The following is an 18,103-nucleotide window of genomic DNA, read 5'->3' as shown; positions in this document are numbered from 1 at the left end:
TTCTTATTATATTTCACCACGATAAATAAACGTTATATTCTTACTATATAGTTTATTGTTATTTCATTGCTGGCGCGATGACGCGTTGAGCATTATTGTGTGTCCTTGAGTTGAACCAAAAGCAGAATCAGCAAATCTATAAAGATATCACTGCTTACATATTCATTTCTCCATCCTGTTGTAAGAATCAGGACAACCGACTTTGATCCCTAGTTTTGAAAATTGGTTATTGAGGTTGACCAGCTTATAAAATCTCGCTAATGTTTCTGATGTGCATACGACATCATAAAATCAATGGTCCATGTCCTCACTGTAATCAAATACAAATATTGCGTTTTGGTTTATAATCCCAATTTTATATAATGCGGCCAGCGAAGGGAATAAGATGTTGAATGCGACCCGCGAGCTAAAAAGTTTGCCCACCCATGTTTTATGGTTTTAATATAGTCCCATATAGAAATAACATCTTGAAATCGTGTGCGTCCTGCGAAAGAAATTTGTTTCTGGTACGTTTGGAATATTCTAATATCTTACCACTATACCGACCTGATTAGAGGTCGAGAAATGAACGCATGCAACAAAGTGCCTCTTAACAATTGCCCCCCCCCCCGGATATTCATCATAATTTATAACTTACCCTAAATTTTCTAAAACACTCCCTCCATCAACTCTACCGGTGGATCTGATAGTAAGAAACTACTAATATTAATATTGAAATTCATTCGTGAATCTGAAATATCTTTCGTGCCTCGCGCGACCATATAACCACTCCCAGTAACTATTCATTACATGACCACTAGCGATTTCGATGCGTATACTATATATAGTAAGACGATATGAAAAAGTAGACTATAGTCTGGGGTTCACGGCAAATGGACATGGGCAGTGGACACTGGACAGTTTAGCATGGGTATTTGGTGTCCAGTTAGTAGTTACTCCATTGCGACCATGTCCTGGAATGCGGACGTAGGCTACATAAGTATAGGCCTAATCGAAATGCGGCCGTGAATAGCAAAAAGGTTGGCCACTCCTTGATTAGAGGGTAGTGTCAGGGGTTGAGGTTAGCGTTTGGATAGGAGTGGAATCGGTTAAGTTAGGTTAGGGTTAGCGGTTAGACTCGATAGGTTTGGGTTCGGGTTTAGGATGGTGGTTCTCGACCTCATGGCGCCCTCTCAAGGGAAACACGGTTCTCGGAACTCTAGCACATCGAGTAAGCTACCCTGATGGCGATAGTGATACAGAAGGTCAAGGAGTGTACGATGCAAAGTTGGATTACATAAATTAATTCAGTTCAATTCCAATTACTCCCTTGCATGTTTCAATTACATTGCAATTACTCCATGCTAAAAATATCCAATTGCAATTATAAATGCAATTACTGTTAAACATGTAATTGATGAATCCTAAATTCAAATTCGGTAGAGAGGTGCTCTTTGACAACGGTACAGCGACGTAATCAACAACAATCACAAGCTATTCATGTTTCATTCATGATACGTAGAATACCCTTCAACTAAAAGAAACTCGAACGTTTTCGAACTATTCCTGATCGTGAGTACTGAAAAATACAAACCAAGAAACATTTTTAAGTGACTGTTAGCGGCCAATAATATGAGTGACTGGCAACGACTTACAACGAATAGGCTACATACAGGCAATGAAATGTATAATCAAACTAATACACCAAGCTTAATAAGGCAATTGAAATGTTAGGTAAGGCGTCAGCGATAAGGATGATAGCGACTAGGTATGTAAAATTAAAATAAATGCCAAAGGAGAGAATCTCCTGATCAGTGTATATTTTAAAATCTTTTCTACAGCGGATTGCTAAAATTTGGACTTGCGACTACAGTAGAAAAGTAATGGTTGTTTTTCGCAATGTTTTGTCGACAATACGAATATAGCTTACGATCAATAGTCCACGTCCTGAAAAAATAATAAGTGGAGGTACAGCTAACAGTTGAATCAAAGAGTTATTCACAAAAGAAGTGCACCTTCGATACTCGTCCATGTTTATTTCTGACTTATGGCACATAATGATCAGTTTTTACGTGTGGAAAGATAACAAACAATAACAAAACAAGCACACTTTTATGATTGTGCAGCAAACTTGTTTGGCGGCCGTGTTGGGCAGGTTGTTTGGTCCTTGTCACAATCAGGGCCGTTTTAGCACTTCGCCAGCCCCCCCCAAAGCGTTGGTATTGGGCCCCCCATAGGGTGATCAACCTAGCATCTGGGGGGCGAAGCATCTGGGCCCCCCTCAGGCTGTACGCTGTTTACCGCTACATGTCATCTACATTGGGTGTCGGTTTAGTGTGTCAGCTTTTCTAGGCTTACCGCGCTAGGCGCGAAGAAATAATTCATGACTGAATCGGTCAATATGATCGGGAATTGCATATATATTGCTATTAATTTTTACCCTCTCTCTGCTCACGTAATCTGATTTACCGGCAGAGCTGAGTGAGGTGTGGTTGAAAAGGTAGGAACCCTCAATAATAGTTAAACATCTCCGGGTGTATACCCGTCGACAGGAACGAAACAGCACTTCGTCAGGCCCCCAAAAAAACTTGAGTCATGGGCTTCAATTAGGTGATAAACCGTCCCCCATCACGTTGTTCACTTTTACCACGAAGTTATAGTGGTACCGTTTCGTGAGCCAGCGCTATGCGCGAAAATGTTCGATAATTCATGATAAATCGGTCGGGAATTGCATATATATTGCTATAAATTTCTTGTCCTCTCTACTCATATTTGCCGGTATAGCTTAGTGAGGTGTCTTCGGAACTGTAGAGCCCGTAAATAATAATTAAACAGATTCGGGCGGGCGTACACGTTGGTATGACTTCGTTACATGATGTTATTTCTGCTATATCAAAAAATATAGAATCGACCAAACGTACTAAACTAAAAGTACACACGATTTCAAATTGGTATTCTTCATTGTCATATAATTTTTCTCTGCGTGATGGTATCTGTCTTGTTAGGTTCAGGTTGCCAAGACATTCGGCGCCAGGCATTCAGGCGCCTATGGACAATTAAACCTATGTGTCTGCGGTGTGATCTATCGACACCCAAAAGGCAACTTGAAGAACTTCATAGATAATCTCTCATCTAGTCTTGACCAATTAACAAAAGACGGGAAACAATTCTTATTGATGGGTGACATGAACATAGACCTTCTTCGATCATCCCCTACTGTACATGATTACTTAGATATGATTACCAACTATGCCTGTATTCCCTTGATAACTAAACCTACTAGAGTGACCAGAACACCGTCTACTTTATTGGATCATATGTATACTAACATCGTCGATCTTCGTTTAACGCCTTCTATAATTAATTCAGACCTGACTGATCATTACCCTATATGTTGTCTCTTGGAAACCACAACCCGATTTATCAATAGCCGATACAAGCGTGGGGATTTTGGTAGTATGGACTACGACAGTTTTACGGATGATATCGAGGAAATATCTGCCAATCTGTACCGAACAGAAATTGATGAACAAAACTATGATTTAGTTTTTGATAATTTTATGCACGATATATGTGATGTTGTAGATAAACATGCCCGATTGCGAATTCAATCAAAACGCGAACGCAGACTCTCTGCAAAGCCATGGCTGTCCAAGGGCATCTTGACATCTATCCGTAATAGGAATAAGCTGCATAAGTATTTATTACTCAATTTTTCTGCTTGCAACCACTCTCATTACAAGTCCTATGCAAATCTACTTTCCAAAGTCAAAATAAAAGCCAAGGAACTTTATTAAAAAAAGCAATTTGCACAACATAGAAATTAACCCCAAAATCGCCTGGAAAATGATTGGTGAAATAATAAATCGTGGCACAAATACTTGCATACCAAACAAAATCATAGATTCGGAAACTGGTCAAACCAAAACTGATCAACGTGAAATATGTGAAGTGTTTAACCATTTCTTTTCATCAATAGGTTGCAAACTAGCCAACCAAACTGCTCCATCACAGCGAACTTATGGCCTTTCACCAGAATCTTCCATCTTCATGAAACCTATCACAAGTGCTGAGGTCATAACTGTTCTTGCATCACTAGAAAACAAAAAGTCTCAAGGTTATGATATGCTACCAAATTATATTGTTAAATTAATTGGCACTCAACTTAGTGATAGTTTGGTTACTCTCTATAATCACTCATTAAATCTAGGAATCTTCCCAAACTATCTCAAAATAGCTAGAGTCATTCCCATATTCAAAAATGGTGACAGAGACATTATCTCAAACTACCGGCCAATATCTATCCTGTCGCCCTTTGCAATTATCTTTGAAAAACTATTATTTCAAAGACTGAATGATTTCTTATGCCACAAAAAATTGTTAAATCAATGCCAATTCGGATTTCGACAGAATCATACTACCTCTCAAGCTGTTATTCATATGACCTCGAAACTATATGATATACTGTGTGCGAAGCAAACTGGATGTGGAGTATTTCTCGACCTGAAAAAGGCTTTTGACACCGTTGATCATACTATCTTAATAAAAAAACTTGAGTATTACGGTGTTCGTGGAATTGCAAAAAAACTTTTCAGTTCCTACCTGAGAAATCGATCCCAATTTGTTGAAATCAATTCAATCAAGTCATTGGAACTACCAGTAACTACAGGTGTTCCACAAGGCTCTGTGTTGGGGCCACTATTATTCATCATATTTATAAATGATATTGTCTACTCCTCCCCAGGAAATATCACACTCTTTGCAGATGATAACAGTATTGTCACATCTGGATTTGACTATGCATCTGCCATTGACAATACTAACTCTGAACTAGCCTCCGTTAGTAATTGGGTGTCTTCGAATAAATTACATATCAATCCCCTCAAAACCAAAATTCTAGTATTTGACTCTAAAGCAGTGGTTCCCAACGTGGGCGATATCGCCCCCCAGGGGGCGATTTGGCGATCTAGGGGGGCGAAAATTACGAAGGGGGCGATAGGGGGGCGAAAATGGACAAAGGGGGCGACGGGGGGCGAAAATAGCGAAGGGGGCGATAGGGGGGCGATGACGCGTCAAAACGGCTGACCTTTTTTTTTTTTTTTTTTTTTTTTTTAGTCATCCACCTAGCCATTCGGAGAGAAAAAACGTTATTTTCAGCTCTGAGCAGAGTAAGATGACCTTTTTTTTTTTTTTTTAGTCAACCCGCCGGTGATTACAGCCTGTATGTCCAATTATCGGTGCACAAAATTTGGGGGGCGATGATCGGTGTTGACCTTGAAAAGGGGGCGATGGGTCGAAAAAGGTTGGGAACCACTGCTCTAAAGGATCTCTCAACAATGTGATCGCAGAATTCAAACTAAAGGACTCTTTGATTAAAACCAGTCAATCTGTCAAGTATCTAGGTATTATTATTGATGATAATCTAGTATGGGACCACCTTGATCAACTACATAGCAGGCAAAATATCTCGTGGCATTGGTGCACTCTATCGCCTGAAGAAGCTGGTTCCAATATCACTTCTCCTACCTGTTTATCATGCGCTCGTCCACTGCCATCTTACATATGGAATAACAGTGTGGGGCTGCTCTTACAAGAAGCATATCAACAAGCTCCAGGTATTACAAAACAAAGCCATTAGGATTATATCTAATATATCTGCACGTAGCAGTGTCAGTCCTGAATTTAGAAAATTGGGCATTCTCAAGGTCTCGGATTTGTATGAATTTGAAATTGTAAAAATCATGAAACAATATAATGAAAGAACATTACCTGAATATTTTGACAACTTTTTTCAATGCCCCAATTCAATTCACCATTATAACACAAGATTCTCACAGAATCAGTCCCTATTTGTTAAATTGAATTCATCAAGACTGTCAAGAAATTCCCCATCTTATATAGATGTGAAATTTTGGAACAATGTACCAACTTTGTACCGTACTCTTCCTCATCATACATTTAAAGCTCGCTATTGCAAATTTATATTATCCAAGTACTAAGAAGAACATATCTCATGACCGGTTGCCAGTAAACTCGCCCCAAAGTAAATTCGGCCCGTCGAATTCGGCCCTCGGTCACTTTGGCCGTCGGTGAATTCGGCCCTCGGTGAATTCGGCCCTCGGTAAATTCGGCCAGGGCCAGAGTAACAACAACAGTTACAATACCATTATCTAACCTGAACCCTAACCCTAATCCTAACCTAACCCTAATCCTAACCTAACCCTAATCCTAACCTAACCCTAATCCTAACTCTAATCCTAACCTAACCCTAACCCTAATCCTAACCTAACCCTAATCTCAACCTAACCCTAACCCTAATCCTAACCTAACCCTAATCCTAACGGTTGCCGGAGAACCCGTGCCTTGGAGAACCCGTCCCTACCAACTCGGCCCTCGGAGAACCCGGCTCTTGGAGAACCCGGCCCTCGGTGAATTCCTCGGGAAATTTAGAAATTAAGTGTATTCACAAGTATTAATATGAATTAATAAAGTAATAATGTTATTATCAACTGATTTGTCGGTCTTGTAAGGAGGTCAGGGCATTCGTGGGATATTAGGGTTGCCGGGGGTGGGATATTAGGGTTGCCGGGGGTGGGATATTAGGGTTGCCGGGGGTGGGATATTAGGGTTGGTGGAGGTGGGATATTAGGGTTGCCGGAGGTGGGATATTAGGGTTGGGGGAGGATATTAGGGTTAGGATTAGGATATTAGGGTTGCCGGGGGTGGGATATTAGGGTTGGTGGAGGTGGGATATTAGGGTTGCCGGAGGTGGGATATTAGGGTTGGGGGAGGGGGATATTAGGGTTGGGGGAGGGGGATATTAGGGTTAGGATATTAGGGTTGCCGGGGGTGGGATATTAGGGTTGGTGGAGGTGGGATATTAGGGTTGCCGGAGGTGGGATATTAGGGTTGGGGGAGGGGGATATTAGGGTTGGGGGATATTAGGGTCGGGGGAGGATATTAGGGTTAGGGTTAGGATATTAGGGTTGTCGGGGGTGGGATATTAGGGTTGGTGGAGGTGGGATATTAGGGTTGCCGGTGAATACAATATTTCCCGAGGGCCGGCTTCACATTTAATGCATTTTTAATACAAAATTGTTCGCGGGCCGCATTCTCCGAGGTCCAGAGTAGTCGAAAAACACCGTGAATACCACAACAAGTAGACCACGCGTGCTTGATATGCAAAATTTCCCGAGGGCCGGGTTCTCCAAGGGCCGGGTTCTCTGAGGGCCGAGTTGGTAGGGACGGGTTCTCCAAGGGACGGGTTCTCTGGTAATCATCCTAACCCTAATCCTAACCTAACCTAACCTCCCTAACCTAACCCCTAACCTCCAAATCACTTGATAATATTATAATTATGTAGAGCTTCTTGGAGGTACAGAACTTCAATATACAATTAAATAGTATATTCATATTGAAATGAACCCGAATATTTTCGGCTGACACTCGTCAGGGGTAATCGTCAGCAACTAGTACTGTACTAGTTGCTGACGATTACCCCTGACTAGTGTCAGCCGAAAATATTCGGGTTCATTTCAATATGAATATACTATTTAATTGTATATAATTATGTAATATAATACACATTATTAGTTCGTAATACAATTTCACACAATGTTCTCCGAGGGCCGAATATACCGATTGAATTCGGCTGTCGGTAAATTCGGCCCCGTAAACATCGGCATATATATATACATAAATATATTTATACGCATACCCTGTTCTCCAAATCACTTGATAATAATATAATTATAAAATTAATTCACATTAATAGTTGGTAATACATTTTTATAAAAAATTCTCCGAGGGCAGAATTGACCGATGAGTAACCAGTGAATTGACAAGTGAATTCGGCCGTCGGTAAATTCGGTCCCCGTGAATATCCGCGCTATCTCCCGTGATTACGCGTTCTACGCATACCCTGACATCCAAATCACTTAATAATAGTATAATTATGTAATTAATTCATGTTAACGGTTGGTAATACATTATAATACAATATTCTCGGTGGGCCGAATTTACTGATGTAATGGCCGAATTTGCCTGGGCCGAATTTACTTTGGGGCGAGTTTACTGGCAACCCTCATGACCACAGTGATGTTGTTTGTTGTTTTGATTCATTTATTATGCTACAATAATATTACCACTGTGTACATGGGTGAAATTGTTATTTTCTGATCACACTGTTAACTATGGTAACCGTCCTTCACTAGCGTTGCTGTCTTTTATTTACTTTTGTTTATTTCGTTACTCTTTGCGGTGCTACTTGACTGATAGAAGAAATTGATCCATATTATAATTAATACTGCCAATATGCTTGGGTGATTCCGGCCTAGAAGACTTCGGTCATATCGAGTCTCCCAGTCTATACCGTGTAAATTATAGTTAGGAAAATTTAAAAAATGCATACTATTGGACGTGAATGTTTGTGGACATTGCCTTTACTATATTTCATGGTTGACGAATAAAAGAACTCTCTCTCTCTCTCTAATTTGTATATATAATGACGTTTTCGGTCAGTATAAGGGCAGTCCCTTTCGGCAGAAGTTTTCTCGCTGCCGATCGTTCTGGCACACTTCTTGGAGTCGCATATTGCATGGTCTAAGACTTTATACGTCTTGGTTCGTCGTGGCGCGGTAATGGTCAACGCTGATATGCCCATTTCTATAAATGATGCGTAATTTTTCTTGGGGGAAAAGTATCCAACAATCAAGAAATTCGGCAACTTGAAATCGCGCGCAGCGCAAAAAATTTCTGAAAAAGTTGCACGAATTTTCAAAAAATACTCTATAATTTATGCTAATTCATGAAATAATTTTGGGCCCCCTTCGAGCTCGCCCCCCCTCAATTGGGGGGTTTGGGGTGCGGCAGTTACGGCCCTGGTCACAATCATTTAAGCTTTAACTTGTCGAATATTTTATGTTGTATTGATTGTATGTAGTTTAAATGCTTAGGTTTGAACCGCATCTTTAGAGATTAATGTCCTCATTCCTCGCCAAAATGTCTGTCATTTCCCCTCAACAATTTGGCTTCCGAAACAAACACCAAACCGCACATGCCCTCCTAACAGTGGCCGAACAGTATTATGATATCTCAGAAAAGCGAAATGTGGGATGTAGCATTTTTCTCGATCTAAAAAAAGCGTTTGACTGCGTAGATCATAAAATTCTCATCTCGAAATTGGCGCGCTACGGACTTCGGGGCCCACAACTTGAGCTCATGAAAAGTTACCTCACTGGACGCCAACAAATGGTTGCGATCTCAGACACCTTGTCCTCTCCTCACCTGGTGACCTGTGGTGTGCCCCAAGGCTCAGTACTTGGACCGGTCCTTTTCACCTTATATGTCAACGACATTTTTGAAACCTCTTCATTGAACACCACACTTTTCGCTGATGATACTCACCTCCTCTCTTCAGCATCTTCGACGGCAGAGCTGGATGCCCTGACTGGTGACCAAATGCCCAAAGTCCATGAGTGGACTGCCCAGAACAACCTCTGCATAAACGCCTCGAAATCGCAATTGCTGACAGTAAATTCAAAAAATAACCTAACCGTTAATATCGCTGGTCAGCCCGTTTCCAACACAGATAATGCCAAATATCTCGGGGTTTTACTGGACTCGAACATGTCCTGGAAGAGTCATATTCAGTCCCTAGAAACTAAATTATCACCGAAGTGCGGCCTGTTCTACAGCCTTAGGCGCTTCATGCCAGCATGGGTTCTTCTGATACTCTTTAAATCCTTAATCCAATCGAAGTTACACTATGGCATCCTCTGTTGGGGGCTGCCAGTAAAACTGCACTCAAGCCACTGCAAAAACTACAACATAAAGTACTCCGAATCATAGCTAGGGCCCCAAAGGGGCCTGGCTGCCCATCCAACAAGTCGCTGCTGAAGAGATTCGGCGTCCTAAACATAGAAGATATGCGGAAACTAGAATTCGCCAAGTTTATGCATCAGTTCCACTGCGGTCGTTGCCCCGAATATTTCAATGACTTCTTTACCTCGGAATCAAAAGCGCACAAGTACAACACACGCGCGTCCACGTCGTCCAAATATCATATGATCGACCGAAAAGATCATCGCTCTATCAAATATGCCGGACCTGATGTGTGGAACAGTATCCCGCCGGCCATCCGACAGTCGACGAGCATGTCCACATTCAAGTCGAAATACAAGCAATTACTACTAAATAAATACAGTCCATCCTCAAGATTACCGGACCACGACTGACCTATCGATCTCGCTTCCCATGACATGCCGCCCTATTTATTGTCGCTTTCTTTTTCTATACTATCTTCTTTACTTTCATTCAGTGTGCATGCCTCCTCTTTACATCGCCTAGGCCAAGGTGGGTGTCAGATTCCATAGACTGCTCCTTGTCGCTTCGACACCTTCCTGTCTTTTCATTGTATCGCATTTTTTGTGGTGTATTGAACTGATAAAATTGCTAATAAACCAATGATGATGATGAATGTTTGTCGACGGGCAACCATTTACTCCCGCCGTTTACCCGTGACAGACCGAATTTCCGCTTTGATATTCATAGCACTGGGCAGTAATCACATTGCGGTAAGACTTCTAAGAGAGTCTTTTAAATGAAAACATCTCATTTCAGCGAGCTAGCCACTAAGATTTTTTTTAGAAATTATGAATTACTTCGCACCGTGGCTGAACCCCTGGCCAACCAAGAAGACCGTGGATGGCATTCCGCCATGTCGCCTGTATAGGCAATGCGCCGTATCATACGTCTTCGATATCTTGTCATTCTATTACATGTTGGAATATTACTAATTGTAATTGAGAATATTTGATGTAATGATTTTAAGTGTTTTGTCATCCGTAAGATAAAGGTTAGTTTGATTTAAACAAGAGTAGCTAAATCAATCCATCTATACATTTAAAAGCACGCTGATAATAATCTGAAGAATCTTGATAAATGCTGCTATTCGATCTATTAGAAGAGGCTCGCGGGCTACTCACATGGTCATCGCGGGCTACCTGGGGCCCGCGGGCACCGCCTTGGTGATCCCTGTTCGTCCTAAAGTAACCCTTGAAATCAAAGATAACGTAATAATTGCTTTTCTTGCGAAACCTAGATTCAAGCTTTTCCTTCTGGACTCTTCTCTGACTTGAACTGAATATTATGAGACTTATGTTGTAATAAACGTATTTACTCAACCTGACGTTCAGTTTTACCAATTTTTAAAAATAACCGAAGCTTCTCTTAGGTGGAAGAATATTTTTGGCGTTATATGAAGCTTGCGATAATAATTTAGAATAGGATATTTCCTAAATACTCTTTCTATTTTTCAACTTGAAAGTTTTAAGTTGTTGTGAGTTATTTCAGGTGAAAATGTCGCAGCGTAAATACGCTTATCCTCTGATAAACCTAACAATCGAAGCATAGAGAAGTTCTTTGCCGGTAAACCGAAAACACGTAGCCTACTGCTGCTCTAATTATTTCATGTTGTGCTTGTCAGGTCAATCAACCAATCAGTTTTATAAATATTTTCATCATTTCAAAACATCACAAGACTGCGATACAATGAAAAGATAGGAAGGTATCGAAACAACTTGGAGTAGCCTTTAGGATCAGACACCCAGCACCTTAGCCTATAGGGCCATAGGCGAAGTAAAAAAGAGGCATGCACACTGAATGAAAAGTAATGCTGAGAATATAAGACGCAAGCGACAAAATGAGGTGGCATGTGGCGGAGGGCGAGGTCGATGTTAGGTCGTGGTCCGGTTGTCCTGAAGGCTGGCTGGTATTCATTTAGAAGAAATTGCTTGTATTTCGACTTGAATGCGGATATGCTCGACGACTGTCGGATGGCCGGCGAGATGTTGTTCCACAATTGGGGTCCGGCATACTCGATAGAGCAATGCGTTTTCTTGTATTCCGTCCCGATCATATGGTAGTTGTCCTTCGTTGACGCGCGTGTGCTGTACTTGTGCGCTTTTGACTCTGAGGTGAAGTAGTCGTTGAAATTTGAGGGACATTGACCGCAATGGAACTGATACATAAACTTGGCAATTTCTAGCTTCCTCATATCTTCTATGTTTAGAACACCAAATCTTTTGAGAAGCGATTTGTCAGTTGAACATCCACCCAGGCCCCCATGGGGCTTTGGCAATCTGATGTTGAAGTTTTTGCATAGTCGATCGTATTCTTGCAGACAGCACCCCAACAAATAAGTCCGTATTGTAACTAGGGCTGGGCACAATGATTCGAGTACTCGAATCTGAATCGAGTATTAATTTTAATGATTCGGGTCGAGTAGTAAAAAACGATTTTTTCGAGTACTGAAATTAGACGCTCCTCGCATCAGAAAGTTAATTCACCAACGAGAATTATGGTTTCGATACTATTTCCACTGAGGAAGCCTTGAAACCTTGATTGGCCGTGTCGCAACACACGAGACATAGTACAAAGCTACGAACGTTACTGGAAATAACACGTTTCCGAAGTCATGATCATCCCACAACATTGTCAAGAAGTGGAATAAAATCGGTATGGTCGAAAAAAATCCGACGTAACAGGCATGTCCTTTGTGGTGTCATAAAAGGTACATATTTGACTTTTGACATAGCGCATTCTGTTGTGACGTCATAATGAGTGATACTCGAATACTCGACTCGACTCGGAGCATATTACGTGATTCAGAATCGAATCACTCAGGTACTCGATTTAGCCCAGCCCTAATTGTAACTTTGATAGGAATAGTGTTGAAGAGTATCAACAGCACCCTGACTGGCAGAGTGTAGCTAAGGTGGCGATACAGGTCACATACCTTTAATAGTTGTGGTTTGAGTGATTGTATGTGACTCTTCCAGGACATGTCCGAATCCAGTAAAACACCAAGGTATTTGGCATTCTAAGTGTTGGAAATTGGTTGGCCAGTGATGCCAACGGTTAGGTTATCGCAGGAGTTCACGGCCAATAATTGGGATTTCGCAGCATTAACCCGAAGGCTATCATGGGACGTCTACTCATGCACTTTGGGCATTTGATCACGGGTGACTGCATTGAAGCTTGCGGTAGTAGGTGCGTGAGATAGAAGGTGAGTATCGTCAGCGAACAGTGTGGCATTCAATGATGAGGTTTCAAAGATATCATTGACATATAAAGTAAAAAGGACCGTTCTAAGAACAGAGCCTTGCGGAACAGCACAGGTACCAAGGTGGGGGGGGGGGCAAAGTGTTGGATATCGAAACCATTTGATGTCTCCCAGTCAGGTAGCTTTTCATGAGCTCTAGTTGTGGATCCCGGAACCCATAGCGCAACGATTTTGAGAGAAGAATACTGTGATCGACGCAGTCAAACGCTTTTTTTAGATCAAGAAAAATGCTACACCCCACACGTCGTTTCTCCAAGATGTCATGCTACTGTTCAGCCACTGTTAGCAGGGCATGCGAGGTTTGATACTTTTTGCGGAAGCCGAATTGTTGTGGAGAAATGATAGACATCTTGGAGAGGAACGAAGATAGGTGGGAGAGGAGCAATTTTTCGAACACAATTCCAATACACAGTAGGGCAGATAGGTCGGTAGTTGGTGACATTAGTTCTATCTCCGGCTTTGTAAACCGGGAAAACTCTTGCAGTTTTCAGATAATTTGGGTATACACCATTTTATATCATGAAATTGAAAAAAATAGGCAATGAGATGGCCGATGTCTAGGCTAATCAGTTTTAAAAACCAGGCCGGGGTTAGATCATATCCAACTGCCTTGTTAGATTGTAGTTCATGAATCGCAAGTACCATACTTCCGTGGAAGTTGCAGGCTCGAACAGAACTTGCTAGCTGGGCGAAATAACGTATAGGCCTGTCGCATGTACGGTGCCCTAGTACGGAAAATGAATACAGGTGGATGCCTGACTGTTGTGGCTTAAAGAAATGCATTGTGATGTCCTTTTCCAGACAGCCATGCTGGTGTGGTTTATCGTGTGAACTGTGCAGCATGACAGTAAGACAGTTAGAATCAATACATATTTGTCGACAGTCTACCGCTGCTACTCCTATCCCCTTAACGGTGGCCAGCGTTATAATTTACACCGATAATGTTTCCTCCAATCCCCCTTGATGACGATTTCAACTCAGAGAGAAAAGATAGCTCTTCGCGCGGCGATTGTGTCCCTTCCGATTTTCAACCAGCCCTTACAGCCAATCCCCCGATTTTGAAATCTGTTGTATACCGACCGACTGTATTGTCGATTGACGTACTTGCATTCGACCTAAGCTTTTCGTGATGATCAAGCCACCGCCTACACGCACAAAAACACCAGCACAGGTAGCATATTGCTTTAAATTACAATACAATATCCCATTCCTACATCGTTATTACCTTGCACAACAAAATAGGACGTGTAAAGTACAATAAATCTTCACATACCTCGTGCTAATACGATTGATGTGAAGTAACCTAGAGCTTTACCGTGTCGCAACATATCGTAATTCCCAATTAGTCAATCGAACAACTGGCAACGCCGTAGTTGCACTTACATTCTTCCGCTGATCATTACGAAGTATTAACTATCCGCAAAAGGTTGCTTGTATTTACACGGCTATACGAAATCAGCCTACTAGAACCAGACCGCGATATAGATTTGGTCGCGGCGAAGCGGATTTTTTTTTTGTGTAAAGCCAAGGCTTACTCTTCTTCCGTCGCCTGAACATCCCGTTGGAAGTCATAGATTTCCGAAAGCTCGCTAAGCTTTATAAAGGTAGGCACAAGCATCATTAAAATTGTAACAAAAATAATTTGACCACATCAGGATTCCCGTTACCACTTAAGTAACCAACCTAAACAGGATTATCATATATACCCGACATAGAGATATCCAGTTTACTATACATCGATGAGAGTTACGGATATGGAGCATTTTTAATGAGCGAATTTATAACGCGTAAAGAATGTGTCATTGTATGATCTATTCTGTTGTAACACTGGTTAGCCTAGCTATACGACCACACATACCAGGCCAGCACACGTGTAAACTGTAATACAAAAACTGGTCCTCTACGAGGTAGATAGGTATATAACAGAATATCACTCATTGCCGCAATTAAGATGAAAAAGCTCAAACAAATATCATAAATTCCTGTTCAGTCCAGTCCACACGCATCTGCTTTGCCTCCTCGCCCTCTGATCCGCGCAAGCGGCGTCTTACAGAAAGGCTTCAGTGGGCCGTGCTACAAGTACGCAGATACGGAATCCAGATAAAGGCAATCGGCCTGGTGTAAATGCCCAGACCATTGTAGTCGACAGACACCATGAATAACACAAACAAGCATCTGCTTTTCCTTTATGGCACTCGGAACCGAAGAATGTGTTATATTGTGAACTGGTATCGCGTAATCCAGTGGGAACCGTACATCGTGCAAGTGTACGGTACGGTACATGCAACCTTGGTTGTTCGTAACGAGATTCATCAAAGAATCCCACAAATAAAAATTTAGAATCAAAGATTCGAGCCGGAAATATATCGAATAGTATGGCTATCTATAAACTGTTTACGCAAACACTGATTTTTCAAAAGCTTCTGTTTCAACTAGAACATATTAAGGAATTAGTACAGATCTATTTTCAACTGCAGTGGAACATTGAAAATATTTCATAATAACTCGAAAGTATTCGCATGTGAATGACAGACAGACAGACAGACAGTTTATTGCTTCGTCAAACATAAAAAGTTGACTGGAGGTGACGATATGGCAATATTTGCATTCTGGTGAGAATTCTACGGCTAATGTATACAAGAGCTCTTGGATCACCAATATCAATTTATTTGTTCGAGAAAATGGGATTCTCCGTTGACCAAATGAGAGATTACCATATGGTTGCTCTTTCGTCCTTAGGTTGGCTATTCTCACTGCTCATGATTTATAGAATAAGTTAACAGGTTGTGATGCGATTTAATGTACGGAAACTTTCTTTTTCCTTGTATCATTGACGTTCACTAAGAATTGGAAAAGGGAAACAATGCCTCTCTTTGAAACGTCTCTATACTTACCGAGATTTCATTACACCATTTCAAGTAAGAACTATATCCGGAATGCTTCTTTCGCTGCGCTACTGTGAAATAGCCTATGATTGTGCGATGTAATATCTATAGGAAACCGCTGGGCGTATTCGACGTACAGTGTTTTGCTAGGCGACGGATATTCTGTCATCAAATAGACCACTGATTACTATTTCGTCGAAACGTCACGCGTGGCTCAAGTCCCGAACCTGTTGTGTTCAGCAAGAAGCATTTTATTGAGATCGTCGTACTTCAATTAAAATTTGTGACATCACCCTTGAGCACTGTTACGCATATGTCGCCGATTTAGATATGAATGAGAATAGCATTATCTGTGACGAGATAGCGCAGTGGTATAATCCACAGATGAAACCTCGATAGGTTCGAGTCCGACCGAGGTCGTCTCCAGAATTCCTACGTAAGTGTTGGAGGCCCCTCCTCGTCATCCGTGTAAGCGGTGTCTTAAAAAAAGCCTAGAAGTGGGCTGTGCTACAAGTCGGCAGCTGCGGACTAAAAATGAAGAAATTGGCCTGGTGTAAATGACCATAATAGTCGACAAACACCATGAATAGGCCTACCTCAAACAACAACAACAAAAAAAAAACATCGACAAGAAGAGCCTTATACGCGAGTATGCCTCTCGAAAGTTCTGTGTCAGATACATATATTTTGACCAAAAAGTTCCGTTTAAACAGCCGGGTTCACATTAAGTAAAAAAACACATGATATGGTACGTGAATCTGTTTCACTTTTCCTTAACAAGTTTTATCTCCGCGGCTAGGTTTCAGAAGAATGTTGACTCTCATTTATCAGTATATCGTTTGGGAGGGATATAATAATCGCATTGGACTTACATATTCAAAGTGACTTTGTCCTATTAGTATGAATAAATTTGATATAATCAAGTTATCGTTACTTTTATAATTCAAAATGCTAATGCACGGACCAGGCAAATGCCGCTGCTACAACGTTACAATGTACAGTACATACATTTAGGGATGGTGTGAACGTGAGGTTCACGTTCGCGTTCTGTATGTGAGCCTCGGAAATTTAGAGGTTCGCGTTCACAACAGAACCTTGGTAGGTTCTGCACTGTGAACCTTTTTCATATATTACAATTTTCACTTCATTAATACATCTTTGGTTCGAATTTATTGCATTTCAACTGCGGGCCACTATATGTGCACGATGTTGGTAGCATCAAAAATCAACACAAAACGAGCATGCCCAATGCCCATTGACAATCTCAAAAACTTTACTTGCTTTGTTACAAAAGTTTGCTCGAAATTTCCAGATTTCCGGTTGTGAAAATTTAGTGACTCTCTGCTGCGATATTAGCCCGCAATCACACGACATCAAGAGCGAAATACACTACATGTAGTCAGCGAATGATGCTTACCCGACCAATAAATGAGATTGATATCATTTTCTGATGCAACAAATATAGCAGGTTTACTGTATCATTGGAACCAAATAAGTGTGATTGCGCTGTTGGCTACAGCTGTATAACTTGTAGTAAAATTTCAAGAGCAAGTATAGAAACCTGTTTTACACTCTGCTCAATATCAATATAGCAATAATCAGACACCGAATGCATTGTCCGGTCTGGCCTAGACTTTTAGGTCGTAAGCTTATATTCCCTGGCAAGTCCTCGTTGAAATTGTCGGTAAAGCGTCGGAAGATATTTAATTTATGTGATTATTATATAATTACTTGCCTCAGTTGATAAATTTGGCGACGTTTAAAACGCTAATATGTACTTCAGTATTGTGGCATTATGTGGCCCGAGTCGTCGCTAGGTATCGTGTACAAAGCCTATCACTTCATGAAAAGATAGGACTGGAATTTTAGCAATATGACGTCATGTGACGTCATGAGGTTCACGTTCGTGTTCACACAGAATCTTTCAAAATGGTTCGCGTTCACACGAACCTGAACCTTTCAGAGGTTCACACCATCCCTATTACATATTGCCAGAACATGCAAATAGTTTGGCAAAGTCATTATGAATATATAAATTCACGATCAATCACTGAATCACCAACAAAAGTGCAGAGACATGAAAATAAAAATGATATTCAACTATATGATTTCTCCA

Source organism: Botryllus schlosseri, chromosome 15 (assembly GCF_051294905.1).
Source record: "Botryllus schlosseri isolate E-star chromosome 15, Bs_hap1, whole genome shotgun sequence".
NCBI classification, from domain to species: domain Eukaryota; kingdom Metazoa; phylum Chordata; class Ascidiacea; order Stolidobranchia; family Styelidae; genus Botryllus; species Botryllus schlosseri.
This window is presented reverse-complemented; position numbering follows the sequence as displayed.